The 24,449-nt window shown below is 37.1% G+C and overlaps 1 protein-coding gene and 1 pseudogene across 5 annotated transcripts in view; one reads left to right on the top strand and one right to left on the bottom strand.

Annotated features, from left to right (window-relative positions):
* Positions 1–24,449, top strand: part of RGS6 (regulator of G protein signaling 6) — a 684,015-nt gene that overhangs the window by 352,675 nt on the left and 306,891 nt on the right. The window lies entirely within an intron of this gene.
* LOC141522390 (large ribosomal subunit protein uL6-like) lies at positions 7,671–8,315 on the bottom strand (annotated as a pseudogene).

The following is a 24,449-nucleotide window of genomic DNA, read 5'->3' as shown; positions in this document are numbered from 1 at the left end:
ATTTTTTAATTAATAGTATATTTTCCAATTATATGTAATGATATTTTTCAACATTCATTTTTGTAATATATTTCAAATTTTTCTCATTATAACCTTTCTTCTCCCCTTCCCCAAGTCAGCAAACAATCTGATTTAGGTTATATATGTACAAACAAACACATTTCCATATTAGTCATGTTGTAAAAGAAGAATCAGAACAAAAGGGAAGGGGAAAAAACCACAATTTCTTGTGGTTTTTCCTTTCAGAAAAACAAAAAAACCAGGAAAAAATGAAAATAGTATGCTTTGATATGCATTAAGAATGCATTGTTCTTTCAGCATGTGGTTAGCATTTTTTATCCTGAATCTTTTAGAATTGTCTTGGATCACTGTATTGCTGAGAACTAATTCTAGCACAGTTGATCATTACATAATGTTGCTATTACTATGTACAATATTCACTTGGTTCTGTTCACTTCACTCAGCATCAGTTCATGTAAGTCTTCCCAGATTTTTCTGAAATCCCACTTCTCATCATTTCCAACCGAGTGTTTTGTTATTCCTTCTTAGAGCCAAATCAGAACAATACTCACCCCTCCTTCTTTCCCTCTATTATAAGTCTTTTGTATCTCTTCATGAGATGTAATTTACCCCATTCTGTCTCCCCTTTCCCTCTTTATCCATTTCCTTTTTTCAACATTTAATGTTTTTAATATCATCATATAAAAGTCAATTTATACTAATTTATATTCTATGTATATTCTTTCTACTGCCCTAATAAAGTTTTCAGAGTTACAACTATCATTTTCTCATGTAAGAATTAAAACAGTTTAGTCTTATTGAATAACATGTTTATTTTTCCTGTTTACTTTGTTATGCTTTGAATCTTGTGTTTGAAAATCAAATTATCTGTTCAGCTCTGGTCTTTTCAGCAAGAAATTTTGAAAGTTCTCTATTTCACTGAATGTTCACCTTTTTCTACTGAAAGATTATATGCAGTTTTGTTGGGTAGTTGATTCTTGATTATAATCCAATCTTTTTTGCCTTATGGAATATCATATTCTAAGCACTCTGATCCTTTAATGCAGAAGCTGCTAAGATCTATATAATCTTAACTGTAATTCCCTGATATTTCAATTATTTCTTTCTGGCTGCTTGAAATATTTTCATCTTGTCCTCATAATTCTGTCTACATTTTTTGGAGTTTTCAGTTTAGGACCCTTTTCAAAAAGTGATCAGTAGATTTTTTCAGCGATTATTCTGCCATCTGGTTCTAGGATATCAGAGCAGTGTTTTTTTTAGGTTTTTGCAAGGTAAATGGGGTTAAGTGGCTTGCCCAAGGCCACACAGCTAGGTAATTATTAAACGTCTGAGACCAGATTTGAACCCAGGTACTCCTGACTCTAAGGCCGCTACACTACCTAGCTGCCCCCAGAGCAGTTTTTCTTGATAATTTTTTGGTATCACGGACTTCAGGTAGTTTAATAATTCTCTATTTCTCCTGGAGAAATATTTTCCAGTTGTTTTTCCAATGAGGTAGTTTACCATTCTTTTGATTTTTTGGACTGATACTTGATTCTTATAGAATCATTGGCTTTCATTTGGCCAATTCTAATTTTTAAGGAATTATTTATTTTCCAATTAACTTTTGTACACCCCCCCCCCCCAATTTGGCCAATTCTTTTTTTTTAAGGAATTGTTTTCTTCACTCAATTTTTGGGCTTCCTTTTTCCAAGGGATTTTCCCCATAATTCTCTTGTATACCTCTCATTTCTTTTTTCCCTCTCGCTCCCTTACTTGATTTTTAAAACCATTTTGGGCTCTTTCAAGAAGAACTTTTGCTCTTCCACTTCATATTACCCTTTGAGGCTTTGCATGTAAGCATTTTGTCATTGTCCTCTTTAGAGTTTGTGTTTTGATTTTCCCTTTTGCCATAGATGCTTTCTAAGGTCAGGGCTCTTTTATTGTTGTTGTCGTTCATTTTTAAAAGCTGAGTTCTTCTCTTGAGGTTTGAAGAATATTGGCCCAAACTTCTTGTGCTGGGAATTAGGGCTGTGTGTGGTCATATCCTTTCTATACTGGACCCTCAGGTGTTTGTGATTTGCCCACTACTCTAGTTGTTCTAGTCACATCTATTGTGTTCTGGGGTTTCAGGGCTCCCAATTTGCCTGCTGCACTGGGGTTGGACACCTCACAGCTGAATTTTGTGCCACTAGCCTGCTGAGACAGGATCAAGGAGCCTTCTTTGCTGATCTGTGCTGTAACTAAGTCTCTGCTGCTTGCCTGCATCCTGCTGATACTAAAATGAAAAAGACCTTTCCTGAAGTTCTAAGTTACCTTTATTTATTTATTTATTTACTCATTCATTCATTCACTCATCCATTTATTTATTTGTTCTTATTTTGTGCAAATAATTTTTTATATATTACTAAAACATTCTTGTTTAAGAATAAACTAATACATCCTCCCCCCAAGAAAATATAGACCTGCATAAGTGATAAAGTAAAGGGGAGAGAAAAAATTAAAATTAAAAAATAATAATAATAATAATGATTGTAGGTATGGCCAGGTGGCACAGTGGAGGGAGCACCAGCACTGGAGCCAGGAGCACCCAAGCCAAGCCCAAATCCGCCCCCAGACTCCCAACAATCACCCAGCTGTGTGACCCCATGCAAGCCACCCCAACCCCATTGCCCTACAACCACCCCTCAAAAAAGACCCCAAATAAAATAAAATAGTAATAATAATAGTAGGGGTGGCTGGGTGGCAGATAGATCACTGGCCCTTGAGTCAGGAGCAACCAGGTACAAATCTAGCCTCAGACACCCAACAATCACCCAGCTGTGTGGCCCCAGGTGGGCCACCCAGTCCCATTTGCTATGCAACACCCCCCATAAAATAATAATAATAATAAATGTACTTCAGTCTGTGTTCCAACACCACCAGCTCTGTTTTGGGTGGATCACATTCTTTAGGATAAGTCCATCACAAAAATTGCTTCTATATTTTCCCACCATTGCCATTGCTGATCGCAACTCCCTCCATTCATACTTCTCTACTACTATGAACTATATTTTCTCTCTCCTTTCACTCTGTCTCTGCTGTAGGGTAGTGGAGTGCTGCATCAGACAAATCCCCAGCCCTGGGGCCAAGTGGCCCTGAGCCCACATACCACCCCTTACCCAGCATCCACCCGGCCCTATGGTCCCAGCGAGTCATCCAATCCCAGCCCATTGCAAGAAGTAAAAAAGAAAATGTGTTATATCTGACCACTCTCCCCCCATGGTCCATCCTCTCCTCCATCACTCACATCCCCCCTTCCCCCTGTCCCCCTTCTCTCCTTCTTACTCCAGATGCCTATACTGCATTGAGTATATATGCTGTTTCCTCTCCTAGCCACCTCTGATGAGAGCAAAGATTCCCTCATTCTCCCTTGCCTTCCCCCCTTCCATATCATTTCAATAGCTCATTGTAATAAAGAAAAATCTTATTATATGAATATCTTATCCTATTTCTCCTCTCCTTTTTCTTTCTCCCATTACATTTCCCTTTTATCTATTGACTCCATTTTTACATCACAATATATCTTCAAATTCAGTTTTCTCCTGTGCTTCATCTATAAAAGTTCCTTCTACCTTCTCTATTGAATGAGAAGGTTCATATGAGTATTCTCAGTATCATTATTCTATACAGGAATACGTGTAGTTCATCATCATTAAGTCCCTCATATTTTCCTCTTCTCCTCCACCACTCTCCATGCTTCACCTAAGTCCTGTATTTGAAGATCAAACCTTTGGTTCAGCTCTGGCTATTCCAACAGGAACATTTGAAATTCCCCTGGTTCATTGAAAGTCCATCTTTTTTTCCTGGAAGAGGACATTCAGTTTTGCTGGGTAGTTGATTCTCAGTTGCATTCTAAGCTCTTTTGCCTTCCGTAATATTATATTCCAAGCCCTATGAGCTTTTAATGTAGTTGCTGCTAAGTCCTGTGTGATCCTGACTGCAGCTCCATGATATTTGACTTGTGTCCTTCTGGCTGCTTGGAATTTGGCAATAATATTCCTGGGGTTTCTTTTTTTTTTTGATCTCTTTCTCAGGGAGATCAGTGGATTCTCTCCATTTCTATTTTGCCCTCTGCTTGTAGGATATCAGGGCAATTTTCCTGTAATAATTCTTTGAAAAAGATGGTAAGACCCTTTTTCCTGGTCATGACTTTCAGATATTCCAATAATTTTTAAGTTATCTTTCCTAAATCTGTTTTCCAAATTTGTTGTTTTTTTCAATGAGATGTTTCACATTTTCTTCTAATTTTTCATTCTTTTGGTTTTGAAGTTTTGAGTCCTGATTTCTCATAAAATCAGCAATCTCCCTGAGTTCTACTCTTTGTCTGAAGGATTTGTTTTCCTCAAAGAGCTTTCTTATCTCCTTTTCCATCTGGCCAGTTCTGCTTTTTAAAGCATTCTTTTTTTTTTGAACTGTTTTATCCATTGATCTATGCTGGTTTTTAATATATTATTTTCTTCAGCATGTTTTTGGATCTCCTTGACTAAGCTGCTGACTTCTTTTTCATGGTTTTCCTGCATCTCTCTCTCTCATTTCTTTTCCCAATTTTTCCTCTATCTCCCTCACTTAATTTTCAAAGTCTTCTTTGAGCTCTGTCATGGCCTAAGCCCAATTTCTGTTTTTCTTGGAGTCTTTAGATGCAGGAGCTTGTACTTCCTCATCTTCAAATTGAGTGTTTTGATCCTTCTTGGGATCACAGGCAAAGTATTTCTCAATGGTGTTCCTTTTTTTCTCTGTTTACTCATTTCTGCAGACTGTGCCTGGTTTGGGGGTGCTTCCTGAGCTTCTGAGTATTAGTGGGATACCCCCACAAGGATCTCCATGTCTGAGTCTCTGTCTTCCTTTCTGGCCTGTGAATGTCCACAAACATAACCCTCTGCCACAGGGCTGAGGTGGGGGGGGGCTGCTGTTCTGTGGGGGGCTTAGACTGCAATCAGGATCTGAATGTGGTCAGAGCCCTAGAGTCCTGTTCCCGGGATAGAGGGCAGAGCTCTGCAGTCTCTCTTCACTTCCCTCCCTAGGTTCAGAACTCATGCCCTGGGGGCTCCTGCTTACCAGCTCCACATGCTTCAGGTTCCTGGATCTGGGCTGCCCTGGTCATGTTGCTTGCTATGTGCCCTGAGGGCTGGGCTTCACATGCTTGCTCTGGCAGAGGTCCCCTGCTGTTCCCCCAAGTTGTGCTTGGTGCTTCCCGGGGTATAGATCAGGAAACTGCCTCCGCTGCCGTGAGCTGTGGCTCCCAGCACCCTGGGGCTGCCTCCAGGAGGCTGAAGTTCCTTCACTCTAGCGGGCCACCCCTCTGGTGGGCCACCCCTCCGACCCCGTGGAACTGAACCTTTCCACTCTTTTCCAGGTTTCCTTGGGTTGGAGAATTGCCTCACTGGATCCCTCTGTAGGTTCTGTCTCTCAAGAATGTAGTTAGAGTCCTTGGTTTACAAGTTTTGCTCCAGAGTAACTAAGAGATGGTCCTCTTCTGTTGCCATCTTGGCTCTGCCTTCCCTAAGTTATCTTAAAATGGAAAATTGTTTCACTCTTTTTTTTGAGGGTTCTATTTTCCCATGGTCTGTGTAGAGGTTTGATTTAATTGTTTCTGAGAGAAACAGGGGAGAGCATAGGAAACTTCCTGGCTTCTCTCTGCCATCTTGGCTCCCATGCCTGGACACTCTTCCTTGCTATCTCCTGCCCCACTTGGTATTGTTCAATCATCAAGTTATGCCCCACTCTATTTGACCCTATGGAGAATGCCCATGCAACTTTCTTGCTAAAGATACTGGAGTGGTTTACCATTTCCTTCTCTACTGTATACCCATCTTACAGATGAGGAACTGAGGCAAATAGGGGTTAGGTGAGTTCTCCATGGTCACACAACTAATAAGTATTTCAGGACAAATTGTAACTCAGGTCTTTGGGGGTCTAGACCCAGGGCCCTATATACTCTAATACCTATAGATGGCAGATGAAATAAATAACCCAGTACATCAGGCTAATAGAATTATATTATCTAGAATCTTATAAACTTTACATTTCCTCTCTTGCAAATTCATGATCCCCATCTGTGCTTTAGAAGCAAGCCTTCTCTTCCTGTACTGATTTCCATTTGTCTTCTTGTAATGACACTATGGCCTTAAAGTCAAGCTGGTTTTGTTCTCTGTACTTCCCCATGTGACCCAAGTTATGGCTGTTTTCATCTTTAGCAATAGTCAGCCTGGCCACAATCATAGCCCAACCACTCCAGACTCTTTGTTGTAAGTTTGGCATGTCAAGATCACTGGGAATGGGCCAAAATGGGCCCCCTTGGAAGGGGTGGTAGTTTTCTCCTTTCAAGAAGAGGTGGGGGAGTGGCTAGGTGGTGCAGTTGATAAAGCACCAACCCTGGAGTCAGGAGTACCTGGGTTCAAATCCGGTCTCAGACACTTAATAATTACCTAGCCGTGTGGCCTTGGGCAAGCCACTTAACCCCATTGCCTTGCAAAAACTAAAAAAAAAAAAAAAAAAAAGAAGAGGTGGACAGCCTCTAATCAGGTATGTTTTAAAAGGAATGCCTTTCAGCTACAGGTTGGTCTGGATTAATGTGAGGAATCCAAGTAACAAGAGTATACACATCATTTCCACATCTCCTATTATGTGACTTCCTGTCCCAAGATTCAGTGGAGGCTTCTTACTGTCCTTTCTCTGTTTCTGAGAAGGTCAAGGCAGGCTCATTTCTGGGTATCAGTCTCACTACATCATTAATCCAATGATATAATTCTGTTCCATCTATCTCTCTTTATAGAAAATTTCCTCAATCCCCAAGATTTTCATAGAGATTAAAAGGCATTGTAGAATCATAAGCTACATATGTATATGATGTAAATATAGTTATAATTCCAAGTAAGTCTCCAATGCAGAAAGAGTAGCCATTTAAAAACTCGTAACTTAGAGTTTTGTGATTTTTGCTAATTCCAGATGTTTGTTGAGTAAAGTTGTTCTGCTTTCACTCCAGTCATTAGTACCTGTTATGAATAAACTGATTCCACCAAAAAATCAATGTTTCAGGTGGCCTGTCTGGCTATAATATATTGTTTGTGTACTAAAGTATTTTGATTCCTTTAAAAAGTCTAGCTGTTGGCCATCATTCAGCCAGGAATTAATGAGGCTGTGAAATCACTGTGGTCCTCCCAAGACAGAAGTGCATCTCAAAAGTTTAAAAGTATTTTATTCCACAAAAAGAACAAAAAAGGAATTTTGCTACAGAAGATAGGGAAGAATTCCTTCTGTTAATTCTAGAAGAGTTTTTGTTTGGTTGGTTTTTCCCAAAGAAAATTTTGCTTCAGGCTATTGGCAAAGGAAAAAAAAACCTGATGATTCTATCAAGGAAGAAGCCTATGAACTTTTGCCCATTGAGTACATTCGTGGAATACATTTGATACCTCATCATTTTTAGTAATATAATGTCACAGAAATGTTCTCCTAATATTTAATAATAGGGACTTTACTTAAAAGCAACATAAGGCTGAGTGAAAGACGAAGTAAATTTATCCTGGTTAAGTAAGAAGAGACAATACAGATTTTTGCCTTTTGTTTTTAGTTTAAAGGGTTTTTTATATTTTTAAATAAAAGTTTCATTATTTATTTTTTTTGACAAAAAGTATTTTTATTTTGACATCTGAATAAGTGTTGATTCCTCAGGACACAGCCTTTGGCATCTTTTCTAACTTATTCATCAGCTTGTTGCACTGTGCCTTTCTCAGAAACATAGATACCATCCAAAAACTTTCTGATATCCTTGTTTTTGACTGTAGTGGCCTGTTGGATCAGGGCAGCTGAGTTTGATACAAGTTCAATATTATTTCCTTCAAGAATCAACTCATCTTTCTGGGCTTGAGAAACTGTACAAGCAACACCTGGTCTCATACTCACCCTTCGGATATATTTTCACTCAAGAAATATCTGATTTCAACAAGTGAGTCATTCTCTTGAATAAAAACATTGATGGGGGAGTGAGCATACACAGACCTAATCTTGTAATGAAAACCCAGAGTAACACCTTTGATCATATTCTGTACATGATTACAGATTGTGCGTACAGTTGCAAGTTCTTTTCAATTTTCCCACCACTTGTCCACCTGGAGCCTTTTTTTCTTCTTTCCACGGAGACTGAGTTCCACATTGATATGGTTGAAATCCCTGCGGAGGATTCCTCTGGTTCTCTTCACAATAACTGTCTGACCCTTCAGAGAAATGTCAACATTTTCTAGAATGTCCACAGTCTGGTTGCTTAAAATGGTCTTCATTCTGATTGTGAATGGGCCAAAGAGCCATTTAATTTTTTTTTAAAAAAAGGTTTTATTTTTAAATCTATTTGGATATCACAGTATTGAAGAACCTTAGAAATCATCATTTCATACTCCTCATTTTTAAAATGGAAAACTGAGACATAAAGCTGTTTAGTAGCTTCAGTATTCAATACATATTTACAAAATGCCTGCTATGTGTCAGACTTTGTACTAAGTATTGAAGATACAAAAAGAAAAACAAAGCTACCTCTTTGCTCATAAAGCATAGTTATTTACATTGAGGGGAACTTATACAGAGAAGTAAATACAAGGCTCTCTTATTACAAATTCATTGCAAATTAATTGGGGGAGGATTAAGAGGATTAACACCTGGAATAACTAGGATAAACTTCTTGTATGAATTTACACTTGAACTGAGATATAAAGAAACCACATATTCTGTGAGACACAAGGAAAGTATACCAAGACAAGTAGAAAGCAACCAAATATCACCATGTAGGCAAGTAGCAATGAAGATAATGTGACAGAAACAGGGTGATTGAATGAAGAATAAAGTGTAACAATCCAGGAAAAGTGGGTTGAAGTCAAACAGTGGTCATCAAAAGTAAGAGGAGGGAAAGACTAGACAGGAAAGAATAAAAAAATGGAACACCATAACAAATTGTTGATAAACCTGAAAATTTAAATTACTTTTCAAAGAACTCTTCATTTGATAAGAACATTTAGGGAAACGAACCCAGTCTGGTAGAAATTAGATTTGGACAAACATCTTCTACAATAAATTCAAAACTGGATTCTTGACCTAAATTTTAAAGGTCATACCACAAAACCATTAGAATTGAAGCAGCTTCACAGGTAGGGGAAGGGATTGAGTCTTAATGAAATGAGAGATAAAGGAGCAATTACAAACTTTTAAGTAGACAATTTTAATACTCTGTAATTGGAATGTTCCTCCAAAAGCAAAATCAGTGGATATAGAATAAGAAGGGAAGTGGTCAAATGGGAAAAAAAATCTTTATATCACATTTCTCAAATAATGGCTTGGTATACAAGATCTATAGAGAACAGGTATATAGCCATAGATAGATGTATATATGTAAATACATGTATATATATATGCATAATGGTATGTATGTGTATGTACATATATATTATATATGTTTGTGTGTGTGTGTGTATATATATATATATATACACACACACACACACACACACAAGACCAAAAGTCATTCCCCAGTAGATAAATGATCAATATAAAAACAATTCTTAAAAAACTGTAAACTATTAACAACCATATCACAGAATGCTCCAAATCACTACTAATACGATAAATATAAAACAATCCTGAGGTTTCATCTCACATCAACAAAAATGATCAATAACAAAAAAAATGGAGTAGTAAATGTTGAAGGGGACACAGAAAGATAGATACATTGTTGATGGAGCTATGAATTAGTAAAAGCATTTTGGAAAAGAATCTGTAATTAAGCAAGTAAAATGACTAATGTATCCATATTCTTTCATTTAGAGAGTCCAAATAGGTATTTACTCTAAGAAGTCATTGATAAGAAGAAAGTCCCCATCTACACCAAAATATTTATAGGAACACCTTTTTGTGCTAGCAAAGAATTGGAAACAGGTAAATTCCCATAAATTGAGGGAATGGCTAAAAAAGTGTATTACATGCTTGTATTGGAATATTATGGTGCTGTAAGAAATGCTGAGTATATGAATTCAAGTAAGAATGGAAAGACTTACATGAACTGATGGAGTGAATTAAGTCAAGCCGATAAATCAATATATATACGACTTCAATGGAAATGGAAAAAACAACCTCAAAATAATCATGTGAATGTTGAAAAATTTCAAAGTAGAAGCTTGGCTCCAAAGAATAGATGGACACCTCTTTGAATTTTTTCACAGAGGTAGGAGGTCCTGAAGGTAAAACTTTACTTCTATTTTCAGACTTTTCTCAATGTATAAGTTGGTTCTGATGATGTTTTCTTTTCTTTTTTTCATTTTGATGAAAATTCTTTTTTGGTTGAGATGATTCTCTGGGAGTAGATAGGGAAAAGGATAGAAGAAGAAAACAGATGATATGAGAACAAAAGATATAAATTACATATATATATATATGTGTGTGTGTATTTTAAAAGCTAAAGGAGTTTATATTTTATCCTGGAGGCAAGAAATAATCAATAGAACTTCTTGAGTGGAGAAATGATATGGTCAGATTTCTGCTTTAGGAAATAGGTTCACATAACAAAGACAGAAAGTGAGTTACTTTGGTAGCTCTGTGAAAGATGGATTGGAAAAGAGAGAAATAGGAGATAAGACCAATTAGGAGGCTATTTCAAAAATCTAAGTGATAGATGATTAGAGCCTAAATTAGGGTGATTATGCCATGAATAGAGAGAGGAGCACAGATGGATATAAATAAGCTTATAGAGGTAGACTGAACAAGATGATCATTAAATATGAAAGTGTGAGCAATTGAATGTTATCTCCTTAAAAGAAATAGGAAAATCTTTAGGAAGAAGAAAGGGTTTTTGGGGGGAGGGGAGAAATTATGAGTTTATTTTGGATACTTGGGTTTAAGATATCTGTGGGACATATAACTAGAGAGGGCCAAGGATATTTGTTGGTAGGGAAATGGAATTCAAGGAAGAACTTGGACTGAAAAATATGAACAAAGGGAGTTCTCTGCATCAAAGTGATAGCTAAACCGATGGGAACTAGTGAGATTGCCAAATTAGGGACTGAAGTGAAAGAAAGGATGGCACAGGACAAGAGTTCCAGGATATACTTGTGTAAAAGTAATGGACATAAATGATGATTCAGGAAAGAAAATTGAAAGACATACTCAAGATCATATAAATAGAGAAATTACAGGGGTCCAGTTTTGAATTTATGAATAGTTCGGTCTACCAAAAAAAGTAGAATGGTATTGCCCCCCAAATTTTCCTATCACTGAAAGTGTTCTAACTGTAGCTAGATGAATATTTCTTAGGGATGTTGTTTGATCAGTTTTATCCCTCCACCAAAGAACTAGACTAATTAGATTAGACTAATGAGCTCACTGGGCCTGAAATAAGAAAGATCCAAGTTCAAATCTACCCTCAGATACTTAATATTGCCATTTCTTCAAGTGTAAAATGGGGACAATAATAACTTTGTAAGGGGCAAAAGTGCTGACTTTTCAGAAACATAGTGCTAAATTAGTCTAAGCCATAGGCCTCAGTTTCTATTTCTCAAGAATCAGGTGAGCATGAGAACCTGGATCTCCGACTAGAAAAATTATGTCACCCTAAACTTATAAGATGTAAACAAAGACTGACTTTCCTGGGAAAGCTTAGGTACACCTCCCTTCTCTTCAGACCATCAAGTTTGACCAATTGTTGTAAGGGTCGGCAGAAAAGAGGAGGGGGAATGGTTGTGGTTTTTGTGGGGTTTTTTAAACCCTTCTTCAGTTTCTGTTATTTGGCTTTTCCTGCCCTCTCTCTCTCTTAGAGAGTTAGGAACTGCCCGGCTTCTTGCAAGAACTGAAAATTAAATTTTAACTCTTTTAACTCGGCAACTTTGAGAGGACTCCCAGTAGTCATTTTGGGTTAGGGTTTAAATTCCCTGCACAACTTCTTTTCAGTCTTGTTGTAAAGACCAAATTACCAAATTCATTTGGTAACAAATATGAAATGCTTTACTGCCTGGTAACAAACATATAAATATTAGCTTTCATTCACTGTTATTAGTTAACTTTTAAGTACCTTCCAGCTCTAATTTTTGTGATTCCCCCCCAAAAAAAATTTTAGGAAGGAGTAGCTAAATAGAACTAGACTCTTTTGAAATCCCCTTTGCTCTTCCAAAGAAGCTCAATCTGGTTTAGGAATATCACTGAGATTTTACAAGTTTACTACAATTTCACATATCTTGCATTTTGGTATTAAGATATATGATTTACTTACTGTTTTTGCATATTTTCTGCCTTGTAATCAAGGTTCAGAACCCTAGAGTTACACATACTTCCAAAAGAACTTTGTTGTCATTTTATGTACTAGACCTGCTATCTCATTCAGTATAGAGCAAATCAGGTAAGGAAATTGACCCTGCCAATATTCAACAATTTATAAATTTATAAAGTTGAGAAAATTGAGAAATTAAGATCCATCACATAGCCAGTAGCTGTCTAAGGGAAAAATTTGAACTCAATCTTTCCTCCTCCAAGGTTGATTCTTTATCCATTTTAGCCAGGTTGTCTTTCCAAAAATGATAACAGAACAAATTCATAAATTTGTTAATTCTTGCTAAGGGCATTAGCCTCTCACTGAGACTTTTGCCATACCATTTCTATTTTGTCTCTAGATTGAGGGGGCCAATTCATAACATGTCATGTTTTCTTAACCTTTGCAAGGTGGGTCTTTGAGCAAGTGAAGTTTGCTATATTTATGAAAGATCAGAAAGATTTTCTAGAAGGTTTTGTTTTGGGACTTTTAACCCCTGAGTTAAGTTAGCTGCTGCTTTTATATTTGATCTTCAAAGAGTCTTTGGAGAGTTCATCTTATTGAGTGACTCTGAAACCCCCAGAGTCACAGGCCCTTGAACTTATGTATAACCTTTTTCTACATTTTGGACAATTAAGATTAGATTAAAAACCTTTAACTAAACTTCCTCTTCCCTTCCCTCTCTGAAGTTTTGATTTAATGTTTTTTAAATTCCCAGAGGACATTCAGAATACTACCATACAAAGGACTTTTACTGAGCTCATTTAAGTCTATTAAATTTCAAAGTAGATTATAACCTCCAAAAGCACTAATTAAAAAAAAAGTCCCATTTTAGTATGGTATTGCTTAGATAACTTGTCAGAATGTTAAATTCTAGTTTAAGAATGTAGTTGAGGGGCAGCCAGGTGGCACAGTGGATAGAGCACCAGCCCTGGATTCAGGAGGACCTGAGTGCAAATCTGATTTCAGACACTTAATAATGACCTAGCTGTGTGACTTTGGACAAGTCATTAACTCCATTTTCCTTGCAATAAAACAATAACAGAAAAAGAAAGTAGTTGGTATATTAGTGCAGTTGGGTGTCTAAAATTTCTGTTCTTTGGGTTGCAGAACTGGAAGTCACTGCCTGGATGGGAATAAGAGTCATAAAAATGGTAGAACCAGTTAGCTTTATTTGCTGTTGTTGATGTTGTCTATCATTTTTCAGTTATATCTGACTCTTGGTGACTCCATTTGGGTTTTTTTGCAAGGCAATGGGGTTAAGTGACTTGCTCAAGGTCAACAGCTAGGTCATTATTAAGTGTCTGAAATCAGATTTGCACTCAGGTCCTCTTGACTCCAGGGCTGGTACACTATCCACTGCTGCCCCTGAGGTTTTCTTGACAAAGAAAGTGAAGTGATTTTTATCATTTCCTTCTCCAGCTCATTTTACAGAAGAAGAAACAGACAAATAGATTTAAATGACTTGGCCAGGGTCAAACAAATAAACCAGATTTGGACTTAAAGAAGATGACTCTCTTTTATTTCAAGCCTAGGACTCTATTCACTGAGCCACTTAGCTTAACAAGTCTTAGTGGTAATACCCAGTTAAATCAGACTGATTTCTATATCAGAACAAATTAATTTCTTATGTTAATAAATCCATTGTCTCCTCTGAAGAGGAGTTTCTTTAATGGTAATTAATTCTTGGAAAGACAATGAGTCATAGTAAAAAGAGAGAATTAGTCTTGGAATTTGGGAGACTTGAGTTCAGGACCTGCCTCAGTCATATATGTAGTATTGTGACTCTAAGAAAGTTAAATCACCTCTCAGTGCTCCAGATTCATTAAAATTCTAATTTGAAATGATGAAAAATATCACTTTGGGGAAGGACCTTTCCACACCAGATGACAGAAGACCAAAGTACTATCTGAACCTGAATTGATCTAAACTAATCAATTCTAGCAACAAAAATAATTGTGAAGTGATATAAAAATGTTAATATATTCATTAAATATGATTATAAACATAGTTTATTTTAGAATCATAAAAAATAATAGCTATAATTTATATAGAGCTTCTATTATAGGCAACTAGTTGGTGCAGTGGATAGATTGGCAGACCTGGAGTGAGAAAGTCCTGAGATCAAATCTGTATTTGGTCAGTTACTACCTGGGTGATCCTGGGCAAGTTCCTTGTTCTGTTGCCTTAGTTCTTCATCTATAAAATGAACTGGAGAGGGAAATGGCAAACCACTCCAGCATCTTTTCCACAAAAAACCCAAATGGGATCACGAAGAGTTGGACACAACTGAAAAAAACTGAACAAGAACAAGTATACTATGTGCTAGACACTATGCTAAGTGAGAATTTTATAATTTTTATCTCATTTGATCCTCATAACAATCCTAAGAGGTAGGTGCTATTTTACCCATATTACAGAGGAGAAAACTGAGACACAGAGAGATTAAGTGACATTACCAATCTCACTTTGTGACTTGCCTGATAAATATGACATGCCTCATAAATCTTGTCTGGTCTAGGCAGCCTAGATTTCTGGTCCAGGATTCTTTCTCATTGTCCAGCTTCTGACAAATTCCAATATAGACTCTGAGTTTTCTGGGCTTCTGGTCACTCAGTGTCTTGTTCTTTCAAAATTGAACAATATCCTAGCCATCTCTCCCTCTTCACCTAAAACAAGGAAGAAGAAAGACAAAATGGCAAAAAAAAAGTGGTTCTCAATTTCCTGACTACGTGTCAGCCTCAGGGGTAGGTTGTCCTCTTTGCTTCTCTTGTTTTGTTCGTCCTTCATTTTTGAAGAGGACCAGTGGCATCAAGGAATGATATCTTAGCTTGTTCATGGATTAGATTTAAGGGAGTCAGAATTGCACAGTCATCAGCCTCACTGTCGCTTCCAGAGTCATCAAAGTCCAGTAGCAAGATGAAAGTCAAGATGACTCGTGATTATCTGGGATGCAGTGAATAACCTTGGGTCTTTGATGTCTGACCAAGCTCTGAGTGCTCCAACCTTCTTGGTCAGTTGTTAGAACAAATTGTTATCATTCACCTATTCTGAAGGGGAAAGTCTTAATGTGCTTGGGGTGGATATATCCCTAACTCCATGAAGGGTTATCCTTAACCTGGTTTAGCCCATTATCTGGGAGGGTTTTACTGGGCTGTGGCTGCTGCACATGCTACAACTCCTTGTATACACAGGTGAGAGTTGAATGGCAGGTGGATACCAAAGGTGAATGAGAAGCTCTAAGCAAGCCTTCACACTTGAGGTGCTAGTCCTCCCTAATTATTCCAAATCCCTCTTACCTCACAGGTAGACAGGGAAAAACCAGCAGAGTAGAGCCCTGTATCATTAATGTCATTTGAATTCTGGCTCCTCAGCTAAATTAAATCTATGTCCTTATCATATGATTATCAAATCAGTACCTGTGTATGGTCCTATCCATTACATGTCATCATACCTTTCTAAAAGCAAACTCTTCCCTATAGAAGATTGAATTGGAATCTTCCCCCAGCACCCCCCCCCCCCCACCACACACACACTTATATTTCTTTGTCACAAGGAAAGTCTCACTGGGAAGGAGAGGGAAATATTCAGAAATAAATGTGAAACAAAACATCCCTGTAACTTAATTTGAAACAACAACAACAAACTTTCCTCTACACCTCCAAACAAACTACAAATTGTATGTGTTGCTTTATTTTCTCCCTAGGAATAAAGAGCTCCAGAAAACCTTCATTTGTCTATGGATCACAGGAACAAGCTAAGAACTTAATTCAACATTTCTTATTTACTTCATAAATAACTTTTGTCCCTAGTAGCTTGCATGCTATCTCCCCGTTAGATTGTAAACTCCTGGAGAGCTAGGCTTTTCTTTTACCTTTCTTTGTTTCCCCACCTGACATGTAGCAGGTGTTTAATAAATGCTTATTGACAAACAATTTAGCTATGTCATTCTTAGGAGATTTTCTCACCTCTCTTGTTTTTTGTTTGGCCTTCACTTGAGACCTGTGGGATTTTGTTGGAGGGATCTTCAGTCAGGGAAATATGGCAAGAATGAAGAGTAAAGGTTGGATACCTATAAAATTACAGAAAGCATCACCTTCATATTGACCTAATAGTATGCTGATTCTTCATCATCTATTTGGGGGAAATAAATTCAGAAAACCTAGAACAGACCCAAGAAATCAAATGATTAAGCCAAACCTTTAATATTACAATCCAAGAAACTGAGAGCTAGGGACGCAAAGTGACTTTCCCAAACTGAAAATTCAGGTCTTCTAGATTACACATTCTTGTTCTTTCTAATTATACCCTGCCAAGTGAACAAATATTACAGATTTTAAAAAATCTTTATTCATGACAAGGCATGGATTTCTTCTAGTCAAGCATACTGCATGTGTGCACCAGAAAGGTTACCTAACTCAAAGAAGAATAACTGTAGATGCTTGCATTAGAAAACTGAATCAATCCTTTCTTCTCTTCAACAACCTCCCCCCATCCTTAAAATGACAGTAAGATACTTTCACGTAAGTTATCTTCAGTTCAAAGTCAAATGGATGCACTAGAGTTCTGCACCTTCTTCAATAATTAAAGAAAGCAACCAAGTTTTAGAGACTAAGCAATTTTTATGATTTATTGAAAAACTTCCCATAGCCAAGGAGTTTGTCATATATCTTTGCTTTGCTAATACCTGGAATTTGCTTGGAGGGAAAAAAATTAAAAAAGAAAAATAGGTTAAAACAGTCTTTAAATTGTAGACAACATAATGATTTTCTCATTTGAAGCAAATCATTTAAAACAAATAGCACCTTGGGCAGCCAAGAGCTCTGTTTAAGCCATTAACTCTCTGCTTCTGTCAATCAAAAGGCAACTAGGTGGAAAAGTGAATGGAGCTGTCAGATCTAGAGTCAGGACCTGAGTTCAAATTCAGCCTCAGACAGTTACTAGCTATGCCACTCTGGGCAAGTCACTTAAATCTGTTTGCCTCAGTTTCCTGTACTATAAAATGAACAGGAGCAAAATGTCAAAATACTCGAGTATCTTTGCCAAGAAAACTCCAAATTATGTCATGAAGAGCTGGACACAACTGAACAGCAACCCAAAAAAATCTGCCTATCAAGCATAGATTACATCATCCCATGGGATGTAGGAGACTGAGAAACCAAGAGAAAGAGTTATCCAGGTCAAAGATTATTTTAACTTCACCTCCACAGAGCTCCACCTTCCTTCTTCAATTTCTAATGACATTTCCATTAAAGCTACAAATTTTCCCCTTTGACAGACACCTCTCTCAGGGAGTTAATTTGCCCCCAAATCTAAGGTATTTGGCAATTCAAAGAAAAAAGTTAACTCCAGCCCTAATCTTCTAATCTCTTCTCCTCCTACCCACCCTGACTGAGCCTTCTTCCCTAGAGAGAAGTAAATTGATGGATTATAGAAGGGGAACATCCCAATTTTTTTACTTGGAGGATTTTTCATTTATGACTGGAATTTAAATGCTGATCCACTTAAAGCTTCTGACTCTCAGAAGTGACTTGTATTTGAATAAAGAGAGAGCAGAAATTATATGAAGTGGAAGTCTAGGGTTTTGAAATGACTCTTCAGTTGATTAACAACCCACTCATTTTTCTAACATTGCTGTTAATTGAGTTTATAGTCTTATCATTATTGGCTGGCTCTACTATTTTTGTTATTAATTATGCTGATATAAATTTATAATGGTAGCATTTTCCCTGGGGAATTTTTGGCATTGTGATATAAAAATAGAAGCAATAAATATTTAAACTTCCTTATTATTTTATTGAAAGTTCTTGAGGGTTTTTTCTCCCTCTATTAATTTGAAAGGTTGAATGATGGTTTGCAAGTGAGGCATTTAATTGCATTATCTTTTGCTTGCTAAAATTTTATCTTTATGTCAGTGCTTTACATAATCTCCATCATTTATTTAGCCCATGTGGTTTAGTATTTAAATTTAAAACATACTCACTGATAACTTGTGACCTATTTTAGTAATTAAAATTATGCTTTTCAAATAGCAATGACTCTAGATAGAGTTTAGAAGTCTGGAGTGAAAAATTCTAGGATAGAATTCAGCACCCACTGAAAATTGTTGTCTTGTTCCATGACCTTCAACAAATCTCTCAAAGTCTGAGTACTTAAAGTTTTCCCATTGGAAAGATGAAAATTGTAGAGAAGCTATTGAAACTTCTTTAACTCTTTGAGAATTTGTTTCCAGCTAAATGCATTATTGTTTCTTGCATCCTTGGTTCAGCCAAATACTGTTTTGTGTTTCTTTGTTTATTCTGTGGTTATTTGCCTTTTAAAAATATGATAAGAATATCTCTGCTTGGTGATACAATTGATAAGAGTGCTGGATTTGGAGTCAGCAGACTAATCTTCCTGAATTCAAATCTGACCAATCTGACCTCAGACTAGTTGCCTGATCCTAGATAAGTTGCCTAACCCTTTTTTGCCTCAATTTCCTCCTCTATAAAATGATCTGGAGCAAGAAAGCGAACCACTCCAGTAATCTCAGCCTAGGAAAACCTCAAATGTAGTCACAAAGAGTTGGACAAAGCTAAAGCAACTAAACAACAAAATGATATTATAATATGGTGAAATAGGGCAGCCCCTCAGGTTGTTCAAGCTGGGTCCTAATTTTGTTTTGTCTTGAATAACTTTCAACTTTTATGATCCTCAACATCAAAACAAGAGGAGATTTTGTGTAAAGGCAGTTTCTTCTTTTTTTTTTTTAATAAAAGTATTTTAATTACACAACACAAGGAGTAGATTGATTACAATAACATCCAATACAACAACTAATACATTAAAGACAATTGGTTAGTAATACTATAATCAAAGTAGAAGAAAAAGATAAAGATAACATCACCAATTCGGGGGAGCACCAACTCTGAACAGTCCGTGGCTGGGGGGATCCCAAATTCTTGTCCAGCCTTTCTGTTAAGTCCAGGTTTGGGAAAGAAAGGAAGAAAGAAGGAAAGAGAGAAAGAGAGAGAGAGAGAGAGAGAGAGAGAGAGAGAGAGAGAGAGAGAGAGAGAGAGAGAGAGAGAGAGAAAAGTCCCAGGCAGAATCAATTCTCCATGGGTGAGATTTTGCCAATGCTTGGAGCCTCAGAGTATTTATCAGTGGAGAACAGAGAAGACTAGATGCTAATTTAGTTGGGAGGGAGTTCCTTTAACAGTAATATGGGAGCAGTGTGAAGACTTCAAGGAAATGCCATGGGGGCCGGAAGATTTTACTTTGAATAAGGTCAATACTGTGAGAATAGACAGTTCTCCCCAGTACTACCTGTATATTCCAAGGAGTGGCTGGCTCCTGGAGTCTTTGAAATGGGGCCAAATCACCTATGGAATGTTGGGGGGGGGGAGGTAAATTCGTGAGGAAGGCACATCCTCATACAGGCTCCAGAGAACTTACTTATAAGAAAACTTCATTTTCTTATTCATTTGGCCTTAAGGTCACGAGAAATGTATGAGGATGGGACTATAGGAGTAAACCTATTGTAAATTTGTTTCATTTTAATATACATGTAAAAATTACAAAGACATAATAATAAGAAAATCATTAACAACAATATAGGAATAGCTAAACTGTTAAAAATATCTGGTAGCAGTTGCTGATTTAAACAGGAAATCATACCAATGGTGATTAGTATCAGAAGTTACTAAATGAGAGGCCTCGACTAAATGTCCTGCAACTGTGAGTCTGTATTCGATGTTCATTCAAAGCGCGCTGATTAGACTCTAACAGTTTTTTTTAGGACATAAGATTGATTAAGAATAGCAATTAAAGGTTGTAAAGATAAAGAAGTATGGGGAAGAGGTAAAAATTTGGGTACCCAAGTTAAATTCTTAACAACATCTGTATCAGGGGAAAAGTAAAAATCATTACCCTGCCAGTGTAAAAAAGAGATGTTAGTAAAACATCCAGAAAAGGGAGGTTTCTGAGAGACAGAAGCTAAATCAGTACTATTATTAGAGGTTAAACAAATGTGTTGAGAAGATACTTCATATAACACTGAAAAGGTAGAAAGAGGATATACAGTTAAGTCACAAAGGTTAGAGGAGTGTGAGAGAAGGCAGGGCTCCATCTGCCGGGTCATCATCCCACAAACGATGCCTTTGTTAGTGAAAGTACAGTCCTGTAGAGTATGAGTTACATTGTCTTGATCTATATAGTTACTATTTATACGCGGTAAAGCAAAATAATCATATAACACAAAAGGAATCACATGGAATTGACACATCATTTTCCATATATGAACTTGATAATATACTACAGTCCCGCTACACCGAAGGGAGGTACACTGAGCTCGTTCAGGCTTAATTTGTTTCCAATAATTTGCCATATAGGGTAATGCTACATCCCAAATGTTGGTATCTCCTTCTTGTAATAACCTTTGAGCATTCTCTTTTTGTATTAAAGTGTACATGTTTTGCAAAGAACATTTGGTCCAATTAAACAGGGCACTTATATTAGCATCAATCCATATATTAGCTAGAATGCTATCATTAAAAACTTGTAAGAATTGGCCTTGTTATTTTAAAGTATTTTGGTGTGGCAGGATCATCGTGGGCAACCAATTAGCATTAATTGTCAAAGCTTGAGATACATCCCGTCCAGCACTGCACAGTTTGCTGGCCAAGGTCTCAAGATCTATAGAATTTACTATACCCAAACCTGTTCCTACCCCGCCAAGTAGGGTGTCATACCAGGCTCTTTTAAATCTAGTACAAGGCAATAGAGGTGGAAAGGACACATTATAATGAAGTACAATTTTGTGCTGAGCAATAGAGGTATTAATACATGATTTTGGGACACGAACAACAGATGGAGGATGATCGGTGGGTGGTGTTTTGGGCAATAATAATGAATAAGGTATTGAAGCATTGTGATTGGTTATTACAGAAGCATTGGCACAAAACAAATATTGATTATTAAGGGGAATAGTTATACTAAGGGTGGAGTTATTTATATTCCATGTAGTACAATTTTCAGTTAATCTTTGTCTTATTACTTTATCCCGTAATGTTGGGAGCGTAAAGTGGAGAGGAGTAATACAACATGAGATATTAACCAATGAAGAGATAAGAATAGTTATAGGAGAAGGTCCTGTTAGGAGGGCAGACATAGGTAATGGGGCTCTGTAAAATTTAGCATCAATTAGCATCAAATTTAGACCAATTAGCAATAGTACAATTAGCAATATTACATTTGCTGTATGCAGGACAGATGAAATCTCTTTGTTGTCTAGATTTAGTGGCGTATTTCCATGTCAACCAGATCTGGATTCCTGAATTTGCTAGTTGAGCTCCTGGAGTCCAAGTCTGTGCTTCAGTATAAAGCCAGAAGCCTATGAGACACTGTAAGATTCAAGAGTACCAAGATGACCTGCAGTAATGTGAATCCATTTTCCCAGCGTCAAATCGTCCCTATTCTCCAGGGGCATCATTTGCAGGGATTTTTCTTCTGCTTTTAAGAGTTCATCAGCTTGGGCATTATACTCACGTTCCAGAGTGTCCACACACTCGGGGGGGCACCAACTCTGAACAGTCCGTGGCTGGGGGATCCCAAATTCTTGTCCATCCTTTCTGTTAAGTCCCGGTTTGGGAAAGAAAGGAAGAAAGAAGGAAAAAGAGAGAGAAAGAGAGAGAGAGAGAGAGAGAGAGAGAGAGAGAGAGAGAGAGAGAGAGAGAGAGAAAGAAAAGTCCCAGGCAGAATCAATTCTCCATGGGTGAGATTCCCCAAGGCAGTTTTTTCTGCACAGGTTATAACCCTAAGGTTCATAACCTGACCCTTTTTCTCTCCTGCCAATGTCCCAATCTTAGGGTATCCATTGCTGTCAAAACATGTATGCTACATGTTCTGGGATAATCTTATCCATCCCAGTTCACCAGAATAAGGGTATTTTTGAGAGCCACTTTTTAAATGAATACCAGCATATTGCTATCTAAGAATTTAGAGAAAGAAAAATCATTTTAGCTGATGGTTGGACAAAAAGGGTTAGAGGAGGCTTCATGGGGAAGGTAGCATTAAACATTACCTTGAGGGACAAAGCGGCTTCTAAAGGGCAGAAAAGAGGAAGGAAGATATTTTAGAGACAGGTGCAGGAACAAGCATGGAAACCTACTCCATAATTTATTGGTATGACTGAGCCATAGAGTATGTGAAGGGAAAAATAATATGAAAAATTCTGCAAATGAAGACTAAAACTGAAACAATGTGTTTATTTCTGTGTAGAGCCTTAAAAAAGTCAATATTAAGGAGTTTCTTTGGTCATCTATGAGATGTATTGGTGGTATGGTGAAAGTAACATTGGAATTGGAATTAGATGAAGACAAGTGGTTTCACATCCCAGCTCTGATATTCACTACCCCTGTCACCTGGGGCAGGTCATTTAATAACCATGGGCTTCAGTTTCTGCTGTCTCTTAAATAATGGAACTGAGACTAAATGATTTCTCTGAGGTTCCTTCTAGCTCTGCCAGAAAGCAGTACTTACCTGATTGCCATTGATCCAACCATGTGAATTATTGAGTTTCTGAATTGTGGAAAGATATGATGAATCTGTGGAATGATACGATGAATCTGTGGCCTATGAAGAATTATCTGGTCTTGGTATATAGATTAGAGTTAAGGAGACTGGTTAAGAGACTAAGAAAACAGTTGGGATAAGATTTAAAGAACCTAACATAGAAAGGATGAGGACTATTGGAAAGGAATGGAGATGATGAAAATAAAATTCATAGAATTTTATAGCTGTTTAGATATCTTTGAAGAAAGAAGAATCAGAGATACTTCAGAGGATTTGAACTTGAATGATTTTGGAAAAGATTATCCTCATTAATAGTAATGGAAACAACTAAGAGAAAGAATATTTTGGGGGAGGATGGGGGATAGGGAAGTAGATAGGTCAGAATGTAGCAAATATGGAGCCTCTTGATTTTTTCTCTTCTTTGTGATCCTAGAGGATCTTGCTAAATGATTTTTTTTATTTGTTTTGATTTTTGTTTTTAAAGGCAATGGTATTAGTGACTTGCCCAATGTGACACAGCTAAGTAAGTATTAAGTATCCATCCAAGGCTGGATTTAAACTCAGATCCTCCTGACTCCAGGGCTAGTGCTCTATCCACTGTGTCATCTAGCTGACCCCTTACCAAATGATTCTCAACATTTCTTCACAATTACTGGCTTTGATTCTTCTCCTCCCCATTCTCCAAATTTTCTGTGAGGCATATCCCCTGGACCTAATCTTTTGTTTTTCTTAAGTGACTTTATTGGGGGTTTTTACAGCATGACTTTTTTTTTGCAAGGCAAATGAGGTTAAGTGGCTTGCCCAAGGCCACACAGCTAGGTAATTATTAAGTGTCTGAGACCGGATTTGAACCCAGGTATTCCTGACTCCAGGGCCGGTGCTTTATCCACTGCGCCACCTAGCCGCCCTAGCATGACTTATTTACATTCAGTTATCATTTACTTTCTCCAAGCCTTCCTGATCCAAACTCTAGAAGAGTTTATTTTCATTTTGTTTACTTTAGACATAATATTGATTATCAAATTTCTTAACTTTAATGTTAAAAGCAGAATCTGTGACTTGGTATTTTAGAATTTGGTAAAACTGTCCCCTTTCTTGTAAGATGTCATTTGAAGGCTGATTAAACTGAATGTTTGAAAACATTTCAAGGAGTGAAATAAGAATTTTATGTTTTGCTGGTTAATAGCAGCTGATGATATAGTAGATAGAGTACTGGTCAGAAAGTCTTAAATTCAAATTCAACCTCAGACCGTTACTAGTGGTATGACCTGGAACAAGTAAATGAATCACTGTTTGCTTCATTTTCATCGACTGTAAAATAGAATAATAACATCTTGTTATGAGGATCAAATGAAATAAAATGTTTAAAAATGCTTATTAACACAGTGCCCAGACCATAGTAGGTACTATATAAATGTCTATTTCTTCCCCTTCCCTAATATAAAGTTCTAAATCAATGATTTATTTTGTCATGTAAGTGATCCACAGTTCTCAGTCCAGGTCAATGGAGGACTAGTTAGATTTGGAGAATCTGATCACCAGGTAAAATGTAGGGTTTTCAGTTATAATTCAACTACTGAAT

This window comes from Macrotis lagotis, chromosome 4 (genome assembly GCF_037893015.1).
Source record: "Macrotis lagotis isolate mMagLag1 chromosome 4, bilby.v1.9.chrom.fasta, whole genome shotgun sequence".
In the NCBI taxonomy this organism is placed as follows: domain Eukaryota; kingdom Metazoa; phylum Chordata; class Mammalia; order Peramelemorphia; family Peramelidae; genus Macrotis; species Macrotis lagotis.
This window is presented reverse-complemented; position numbering and strand designations above follow the sequence as displayed.